The following is a 9,870-nucleotide window of genomic DNA, read 5'->3' on the forward strand; positions in this document are numbered from 1 at the left end:
TCGACGATATTATTGGCGGGGCATGTACAACTTCGTCTGCAAGTACGTCCGCTCTTGCATCCCCTGCCAACGACGCAAACCAGTCTCGCACCTCTCCACAGCACCTCTCCAGCCACTCCCATGCCCCCCCTCCCGTTTGAACCGCGTCGGCATCGATTTATACGGGCCCCTTCCATGCACTGGTGCTGGAAACCGATGGATTGTCGTTGCCGTAGATCATTTGACAAGGTATGCTGAAACCGCCGCCTTGCCTGCTTCAACAGCAAAAGACGTTGCATCGTTTATTCTACACAATTCATTGCTACGGGGGTTTATTGAGGATTCTACGAGGCGACGATCGTAGCAGCGCGCGCAGGGCGTAGCCAGAGAGCGAATTGTCGTGTGTGCCAGCCGATGGCGATGGGCCTTCATGCTTGCCGATCTTCTTCCTCACAGGTGCCATATTTGCAACTTCTTTTGCATAAGTTATGGGCAACAGAACTGCAACATAACATCTTATAAATGCATGTTACTCACAGTAAGCCAAGAAAAATTGACTCCAGCTGCAATAATTTCTTTGTAGGATCTCGTCAAAATCGTATTTTCGGGAAATTCGCGAAAAGCAGTTCTACTGAGTGAAGACTTCCGTCCAAATTTTTTTGACTTAGGCAAATTTTTTTTTTCGCAAAACTAACATTGGTTTCGTGGCCCTAGGGACTCATACAGCAAAAATATTTTTTTTTTTCAGCGAAATTAAAGGGTCCACAGACATGCACCGATGTTATCTGAATACACTCCATCTGCTACAAAGTAGTAATCTCATGTTTGCTCATGGAATCTTTATGAAATCGGAAAAATGTGGAACTAGCTGTACATTTGGTAATTTGCCCTACCTGCACGCTGTGGCACAAACGCTATACATAGGCGCCCCACTGATGCTTTTTTTAGTGTGAGCAATGGGGCCATAGTGGTCCGAAGCATCAATTTTATGTACTTTTAAAAATTTGAGGCGCGTTCTAATATTAATCTGGTACCTTCCCTTCCCCATCTGACAAGTTTTTATCAGACTTTGACTATGTAGTGAAGTGTACATCACAGGCTTGCTGTGTCAAAATTCTTCTATTATCCGCACCAGGCTCTCTCCTTTAACACTGTTGTCTTTCACATATGAACATTGACGTGTTTCTCCATTTATGGCAGGCTGAAATATTCATATTTATTTTCGTTGGCTGCTGCTTCCTTGAGTTAGTGTCAAAGCAGTTGGGGCATTATACAAATGTGCAGGCAACCATTAATTGAATCTGAAATGCATGTGCCGTATTTACTCGAATCTAAGCTGATGTTTTTTTTATAAAAAACAAGTGCGAAAGTGGGGGGTTGCTTAGATTCGAGTACCATGATTAGTTTTTTTTTTTCTGGCCTTGCGAATTTCGAGTGTCGGCCTACAATCGAGAGCGGCCTAGATTCGAGTAAGTACGGTACATATTCTAGTACTGTCATTATAGCTTCAGTGGTGGTTGGTCAGCTTTCAGTAGTGATTCATCGCAATGGTGGATGCAGGTGTCGGAACGAAATGTTTTTCGTTTCGGTTTTAGTTTCGTTCCACCGAAAAAAGTTCCGTTTCTGTTCCGGAACTAAAAAAAAATGTTTTGTAACGGTTCTTATTTTTATGCGAAAATTGAAGGTAAAGTACGATAAAAACATAGATTTGGTGGTAAACTTGCGCTCCTTAAGAACGTGGATGGGTAAACACGTTCTTCCCCGCATTCTTCAGAGGAGCGCAAGTAACTGTACGACGAATTTCTACAGGCTAGCGCGAGCTATGTGGGGTGTTGTGGCTGTGGCTGGCCAGAAACCCGTCAGGGAGGAGACCAAGACAAACCAGCAACATCTTTACTCCGCGAGTCTCGGCCACAACTGCGAGCTGCGAGCGTGTATCGTTGTTTTTCTTCTCTACGGACGACGCGCTTGCAGCCGCGCTTTTATACTTGTCTATACGCTTCTATACACTTATAGGAAGGAAGAACCAGAGGGTCAGCAACAGGAAAGAGCAGGCAACACAAAATGGTGGCAGCAAGGCGGCTGCCACGACGACTGCTAACCCGAAAAGGATGCGGAGCCCCGGAGCCCCCAGTTGCCACGGACAACACCGGGACCTGGTACGTGTGGACGAACCGTGCCGACGTGGGTCGTGCACGCCACATGCTGTCCGCTGTGGCCAAGGATAGTGGCTACTGCGCCCTCCTCCCCAGTTTCACCGGAGGGGAGGGGGCAGTATAGAAGCGGTGGTTGCGAGCGTGCTGGCCGTAGAAGAAGAGAATGATGAGCGATGGTGCGCTCCTCGCAGCTCGCACTCAGCAGCCACTGGCAGCGGGCAGTTGCGGCCGAGGCTCGGCAGAGTAAAGATGGTTGCTGGTCTGTCTTGTCTCGTCCCTGAGGGGCTTCTGGGCCAGCCACACAAAAACCCCAAAACTAGCACCCTTCCAAGTTACTGTATTTAAATTTCTCCAAAAGTGAATTACAAATTTTCTGAGCAGGTTCTATGTTTTGTGTCAAGGGAGTGAGCATTTTCTCAGAAGCAGCCCGTCATCGAGGGTGCAAGACCGCTGTTCTGATAAAACAAACTTCAGCACCGAGAATGCCCTCTCCACACTAGTGTGACTGGCACATGAAAGTCCACTTGCATTAAATAAACAGCTCTGGTTGCCACTCTTTTCATTTTTCATAAAATTTGAACATCTTAACTTGGAATTCTTCATAATGATTTTTAAGGCGCAAAGCAGGACAACACAAGAAAGGACACGGGACGGAGCGCCACTAACAACTGAAGTTTATTCGCAGAAATTCACATATAATATATGTCGTCCTCAGCGCGTGCGCAGAAAGTTGTATTGCCATCAGGGGGCGGGATAAAGCATGTTCATGAACTTTTTCTCTGATTTGTACAATACTATAGACGTGTCGCTGACGCACATGTCACCTTTTATCGATAAAAAATGCTTCCATTAATTCTCTGGCACTTTGGTCTGAGCTTTTAGCGATAACCCGCACGTCAGTAAATCGCGGTCCACAGAGCTTAACGGGCATGCCTAATGTGCTTAGGTAAATTGGGGCCCTGTTTATTTTGCTCTACATTTCGTTCGTGCTCCCTGATTCGCTCATTTAGGCATCTGCCGGTTTGTCCAATATAGGAGCAGCCGCACGCAAGAGGAATCTCGTATACTACCCCTTCAGCACATTCGTGTAGAATAGCCATGTCGAGTTCCACAGCCTCTTACATTCTGAAGGTCTTTTTCTTTTTCTTTTCCTATTTGAGAGCAAAGCCCTCCGAGCTTCCTGGGCGCAGAAAAAACGAGCGGAACACCATGTCTGCTCGCAACCTTTTCCAGGTTATGGGCCAACTTGTGCACATACGGCACGGCCACGGGTCTGCCCTCTTCACGAGGGACCTCAGCAGCGGCCCTAGGAGCCCTTCATTTTTTGCAAGAGGCTTTCAGCGACTCCGGTGACGAGCGAGCCAGGGAACCCAGCTGAAGCCAGCCTGACCAATTGGTTGTCTTGTATGAGAATTCTTGCATGAGATAAGCGCTAACACTATACCCTGACATATGTATTATTGCTCACATTGCATGACCTCGGTTGTTCCAGATCACCAAGTTTTCCCAGGAACTGAAAACTGATAAAAAAATTTCGGTTTCACTCTGGAACGAAATAATAGATAACGTTTGTTATTTTCGTTCCGGCCAAAAATATCTTTTTTGTTGTTGTTTTTTGGTTTTAGTCCGTTTTAGTTTCGTTTTCGACACACGGGGTGGATGGCTATGTAATTTCAAGCTGTGATACTGGTGCAAGCCACATATACAGGGGCAATGCAAACTTTCAAAGGAGCGTGTATTGATTTCAAAAGTTCGGCTGAGCCCCATCTAGCAGTGAAAAATTTTCACATTGCAGCATACTAGCAACACGTTATGTTGCCAAATTTTTCCATTATCTTATGAAACTGTAGGCTGTGGTCCCATGTTGTTCTTCCCTTTCTTTTTGTTTAGTGACTTCAGTTGATCTGCAAGTTCTTCTTGTCTCAATGCATCACATTTTTCCTAATTGCACTAATTTTTTTTTGTTCCCACAGCATCGGTTTCAATTCTCGAAAGAGCCACGACGTGCGCTCTTAGCAATTGATGGGTACCATGTGCACAGAGGCCAAGGGATCGATCAGCTGGCCAAAATCATCGTCAGTTCTCTTGCCCGTGACTTCGGACCTGGAGTGAAGTCACATGGACACAGCGAGCTGGGTATCTGCTACAGGGTGCTGAAGTGCAGCCACTGCAACACAAAAGGCCACGAAGTCCTGCGAGTGCAGCAAATTCCTTCGCCTACCTTCCCAACATGAACCAAGACTGCTTTAGATCATCTTATGTGTGAAGCAGCACACAAAAACAAGACATGAAAGGAGGAATACAATTCAACAGGCCAACCACTGCACTTGCAATTAGCTTATTTTGAAGGGAAAAAAAGGAGGGGGTAATACACATATGCACAAGTGCACAACATTCAAATTTTTTTTAAGCACCGTTATGAGCAAAAGTCATTGTTGCATGTGGTGCACTTGTGGGTATGTATATACATATTTTTTAAAAGAATAAACTAGTGGCAAGTGCAACAGTTGTCCTGTTGAATCATATTAATCCTCTTGTGTCTTTTTTCTGTGCGCTGCTTTACGTGTTCAGATGCTCTGTCACCAATTCACCCGACTTTCAACCTTACTGAACTTGCCAAATGCTGCCTGCCATGAAACGGCCCTTTTCAGGGCCACCCATGTGTTGTCCGGCTGGTTGCGAATGCTCCCACTGTTAACAAGATAGCACTGATAGCCTCCTTGAAACTTGAGAGGAGTTGTGCGCCGCATGTTGACTCTGCTGGCTGTATATACTTTTGTATAATTAAGATTGTGCCGCAGGGTCTTTCAATTGAAAGTAATACATATAGCATGACCTTGCATTAATAATCTTTCATAAATGCTGATCACTACTCGAACAAATCGAGAACGTTTCTGTATTGCAGCAAATAAATGTAGAAATTGCATATGTCATCACACCTTTATTGCCCAAAAAATTGCATTTATTGCACACAGGACACTATCTCTGCAAGCTCAGATGTGCACGCGCAGGCCTTGCATTTATGGCTTTGCTATCTCGGCAGCCCTCTGTTCTATTGCTACCTGTGAATGTGCCAAGCAGATTGGTCTGAACGGCATCACAAGTAGCTAAACACATTTTAGAGCGCAATGAACTGGGCTAGTTGGTACTACTTCATTATGTACAAGTGCGAGGAAAGAAGCCAAGGCACACAGTGCTGTGTCCCAGCTTTTTCCTCGTTCTGGGAGCACTGAACAATGAACATTTGAGAACATTCACTTGGAGCTCCTACATCACATTTGGCTACATGCTCCAAGCCCAGCTCATCCAGACATGATTCAAGGCATCAAGTTGTGTTCGCATACATCATCTGTGTAGAGAACAAGTTATTTTGAATTGAAAAATGGCCATCCACCTGTTTTGCACAAGGCTACCAGGAAATCCATACTGATTTCTCAGAAAGGCAGACAAAAATTTGTACTGTTCCTGGGCTCAAGCCTGGAACCAACACCTTTCCAGGGCTGTTTCTCTACAACTGAGATAGCCAGTAGGCTAGCAATGGGCAGTGTTAAGGGCCAATTAGTTGAAAAGTCAAAGCACACAGAATGTGGCAAATGGGTCCCGTGGAAACGTGCAGCAGCTTTTAGCAGAAGATTCTGCTTTAATATGTATTTGTGAAAATCAAACTTGAAAGAAAAAACATTACTTGCAGCTGGTTATAAGCTACTTATACCTACTGTGCTTTCCACAGAACTCATTTGTCATATTCAGTGTCCATGCACTTCAAATTGAATTCGCCCTCGCACTTTGATTACTAGCATACTGGTTAGCTTAAATGGTAGAGCGACCACCCCGAAAAAAAAGTCGTTCTCGAGTTCAAACTGTGGACCATGTCAAATTTTTTGCCAACTAAAATGCTGTTCTTATGAGAAATCCATATGAATTTTATCGTAGCTTTGTGCAACAAATGGGAGCGGATGGACAAATGGGAGTGAATGGCCATTTTTACATTCATAACCCCTTCTACGTTGTGCAAAACTCGCTGTTATAAACGAGTCATTTTCTAGCAGCCAACAGCACATCATAGTGTTTGTAGATCTGGAGTGCTTCCCAATACGGACCACTGAGAATGGCACAGTTGCATTGTGGGGCAAAAGTATATGGACAGTTTGTGCCACTGAGCAAGCTTATGTTATGAGGCCCAGTAGCACATAGTGCTGGCATTGTTGACATAGTTCCTTGAAAGGCAGTGGGGGTTAACATAGGCTGAAGTTGAGGCATCTCCGTTGTAGTGCAGACAAAACGAGTGCGGATAGTTCATGCTACTGAGAGAAAGCAACGGAAGACATGGCAGCAACACACAATGCTGTTTATGAGTTTGCAAGGCAGGCCAACTGCACCAAGGCAGATGAACTGCAAACAAGAGAGCCACATGGTGTTTCTAAGTGTCAAGCTGTACGTCACGAAAATTTAGCTCAAGAAAGTGAGCCCATAGTGTGCACTGTAGGTGACCGCATCTGTTTGTATATAACATGGCAAATAAGCTGATTGGTACAAACTGAGTGAGAAGAGTTTAGCAAGAGTTTCATGCCACGTCTTGAATGTGCTTGAAAAAAGGGCGTGAGCCAACATGTTAATAGGCTGCCATCGAAACAATGTATCTAGTTTTTCTTTTCTAGTAAGACCTGTATATCCAAAAGTTGGCCTCCCAGACAAATATGTATTATGGGTGTCATATGTCAATTTGATCACGATGGGACCTGACTGGGTAGAATTTCTCTACTGTGATTATTTACTGATATGCAAGTTGCAGAAACGAGTCAATCACTGTTGAGAAATCTGACCCTGATTGGGCTTAATTGCGATCAGCAGTGGCACCATGTGACAACGGTATCATCCGATGTTAGTTTCTGAGGTATGGTCTACATCCAAGCCGTGGATGGATCAACCTGTAAACCTAAAGCGGCGGGCACTTACGACTGCAGCTTCGCAAAGTCGTACTCTGTCTTGCTGCAAGCTTTTAGCACACCATTCTTTCCATAACTGTTTGAGACGCTTTGTATACAACTGTCTACATCACATGTTTTCGCTAGTCGTGTTGACTAGTGGCTAAGAAAGAAACAAGATACATTTTAAGAGTGGAATAATTGAACCTCCTGTGTAATAGATCTGTTTTCAACTTCATTTTGCAGTGTACTGTTTAAATATAGTCAATTAGCAGAAGGCACTACCATGTTCGATGTTCCGCTTTCTCCAAGGTCACCTAAAAAGTACAATTTATCTTTGCTTGAAATGATCATAACCAAAAAAAAAAAAAGAAAAATTAGTACTATATTTCTAGCCTGAGATTTCATTCTATTTTGCAAAAAGCAGAACATGAATGACTTCAGGTTCACACGCAATTCCGGTTTAATCAAGATTAGTTACTATAAAGCACATACATGACAATATTTTTGTTGCACGTCGAGTCCCTTGAGATAATGTGCAACACTGACGAATTACAGGCAGTTCTTCCAGATCGTGTCTGAAAGGGTTAATGTAGTCAAATGAAATTTCGCACTTGAATTGAAAGTTCAACCCGACTTGCAGCTCGGTTGTAGCAAGTTCTACTGTGCATTTAGTTCTGATTTTTTTTCTTTTTTTGCACGAAGTTGTACAGAACACACCCTCAATTGGTGAGCTGCTGGCAAGGCACTGATTAGTTACTCGCATATGCTACCTTTAGGTAGCGTAGTCAGTAACTCTAGCACTGATAAGAAGAAATCAGCGTCCTTTAGGTCAGGGTGACTTGAACTCTTCCAAAAACACCCCCTTCCGTGAAAACGAGCAAGTGTAGCGCAAGAATTTTCAAAAGCTTTACGTTGCGAGGGGTGTTGGACGTGAACAATTCTGTCTTATCAATAATGCAATGTCCTGATGCACTGACAGCGCAGAGGTCATCAAAAGCAAGCTATCGCTTCCATTATAGCACTAAAAGCGCCTTCAAAGCAAAGCTGTCAAATTGAAATCACGGTTTACATGTACAAAAAAAAAAAGGGGGGGGGGGGCTGGGCAGTCATCGACTTCCATTAGCAAAGCAATATTTGTTCGCGGCAATACCTAGTAAATTTGAATTTGCTGCATAGCTTTAGCTTATATTTTGTGTGGTACCCGCGCGTTCACGATCGTGTCCCGATCATCGGAAATGAATTTTCAGAGCTCGACTGGCTCGATACCACATCTAGCGCAAGTGAACGATCAAAGAGCTCGATACCTATCGAAAGCGCAGAGCATGACACTCTACAAAGCACAATATTGAATTGGAAGTTGCATCGGAACGTGTATCTTACCAATGACCTCACCTGCTGTGGTGGAGTACGAATATCCACGGGTGAAAAAGGCACCACACCTTCACGTGTGAGAAGACATACCCTAAAACTCGATAGCGAGCGTTAATGTTAACATTACCGCGTACAAGAAACTAGCGAAAGAACAATTTACATCGCGCAAACGCTGCAAATTGCAAATAAACAATCCGCCATTGCAGACGATGTCGATGTTGATCGAGCTCTCCTCTGTAATAAAGGATTCGCGCCGTAGCCAGAAAACGTGTGCAGATACCGCTGCAATAATAATAATAATAGTAATAATAATAACAATATAATAATCTAAGCATTCATAAAGAAAGAAACAGATCTAAATCGATTCTGACTCTGTCCTCGTGGCTTGAAATGAAACTGCATTGCATAACTGTAATGAACGTAGTGCAGAAACCGCATGCACAAGTATGCATTATCAACACAGGAAGACACAACCAGGTTAAGCTTTGACAATAAGGCTTTATTAAAATGCTGGTTTGGTTCCTCCATAGCTTTGGGAAATCAATGTCATTTAACACCTCTACAATCAGTCTCTACAATATCTGAAATGAGAAATCATAAGTGAGAAATGGGCAGGTCAGCACCATTCACCAATCGAACACTTTGCATTCCAGTCAATTATTAATTACAGCAGCAGTTGTGTCAGATAGAGCAGATGAGACATATGAGTGACTTAAATTTTATATTTAGTGGAAACCTCGGTCCAGTGCCAACATCAACGCATAGTACTTTTCATATTTGTTGAGGCATGTGGTCATCATTGGCAATAATAATAATAATTTCTGGGGTTTTACGTGCCAAAACCAGGATATGATGAGGCACGCTGTAGTCGAGGGCTCCGGAAATTTTGACCATCTGGTGTTCTATAGACCATCTGGTGTTCTTTAACGTGCACTGCCATCGTACGTACACGGGCTTCTACCATTTCGCCTCCATCGAAATGTGACCGCCGCGGCCGAGATCGATCCATGACTTTTGGCTCGGCACTGTTGTGGCCGCCTCCAGCTTTGCAATGCTTTGCACTATGTGCAATGCCCGACTCGTTTCAGTTACTGTTTCAGGTGGGCTCTCATAGTCGTTATTGTCACTGCTTGACAATGTGTTAGCAATGACGACACAGTGAATGTGCTTGCACACTTTGAACTGTATCAGGTGCGCACACACTGCACATTCATTGCATCTCAAGGGACAGCAAGCAGCATCCCCGACTTTTGTCACTGTATAAGAGTGCCCTTTAGTAGACTGAGATGGCACATTCCACGTGCCGTCTTCGTTTAATTTGGCACAACCTGCCATTTCAGTGCCAGATCTGTGGTACCTTTCAACTGCACTCAACTTCTTGCCCTTTGATCATCTGGATTGCCCTCTTCATCAAAAATGATATGTCAAGTCCATGA

Source organism: Rhipicephalus sanguineus, chromosome 2 (assembly GCF_013339695.2).
Source record: "Rhipicephalus sanguineus isolate Rsan-2018 chromosome 2, BIME_Rsan_1.4, whole genome shotgun sequence".
Lineage (NCBI taxonomy): Eukaryota > Metazoa > Arthropoda > Arachnida > Ixodida > Ixodidae > Rhipicephalus > Rhipicephalus sanguineus.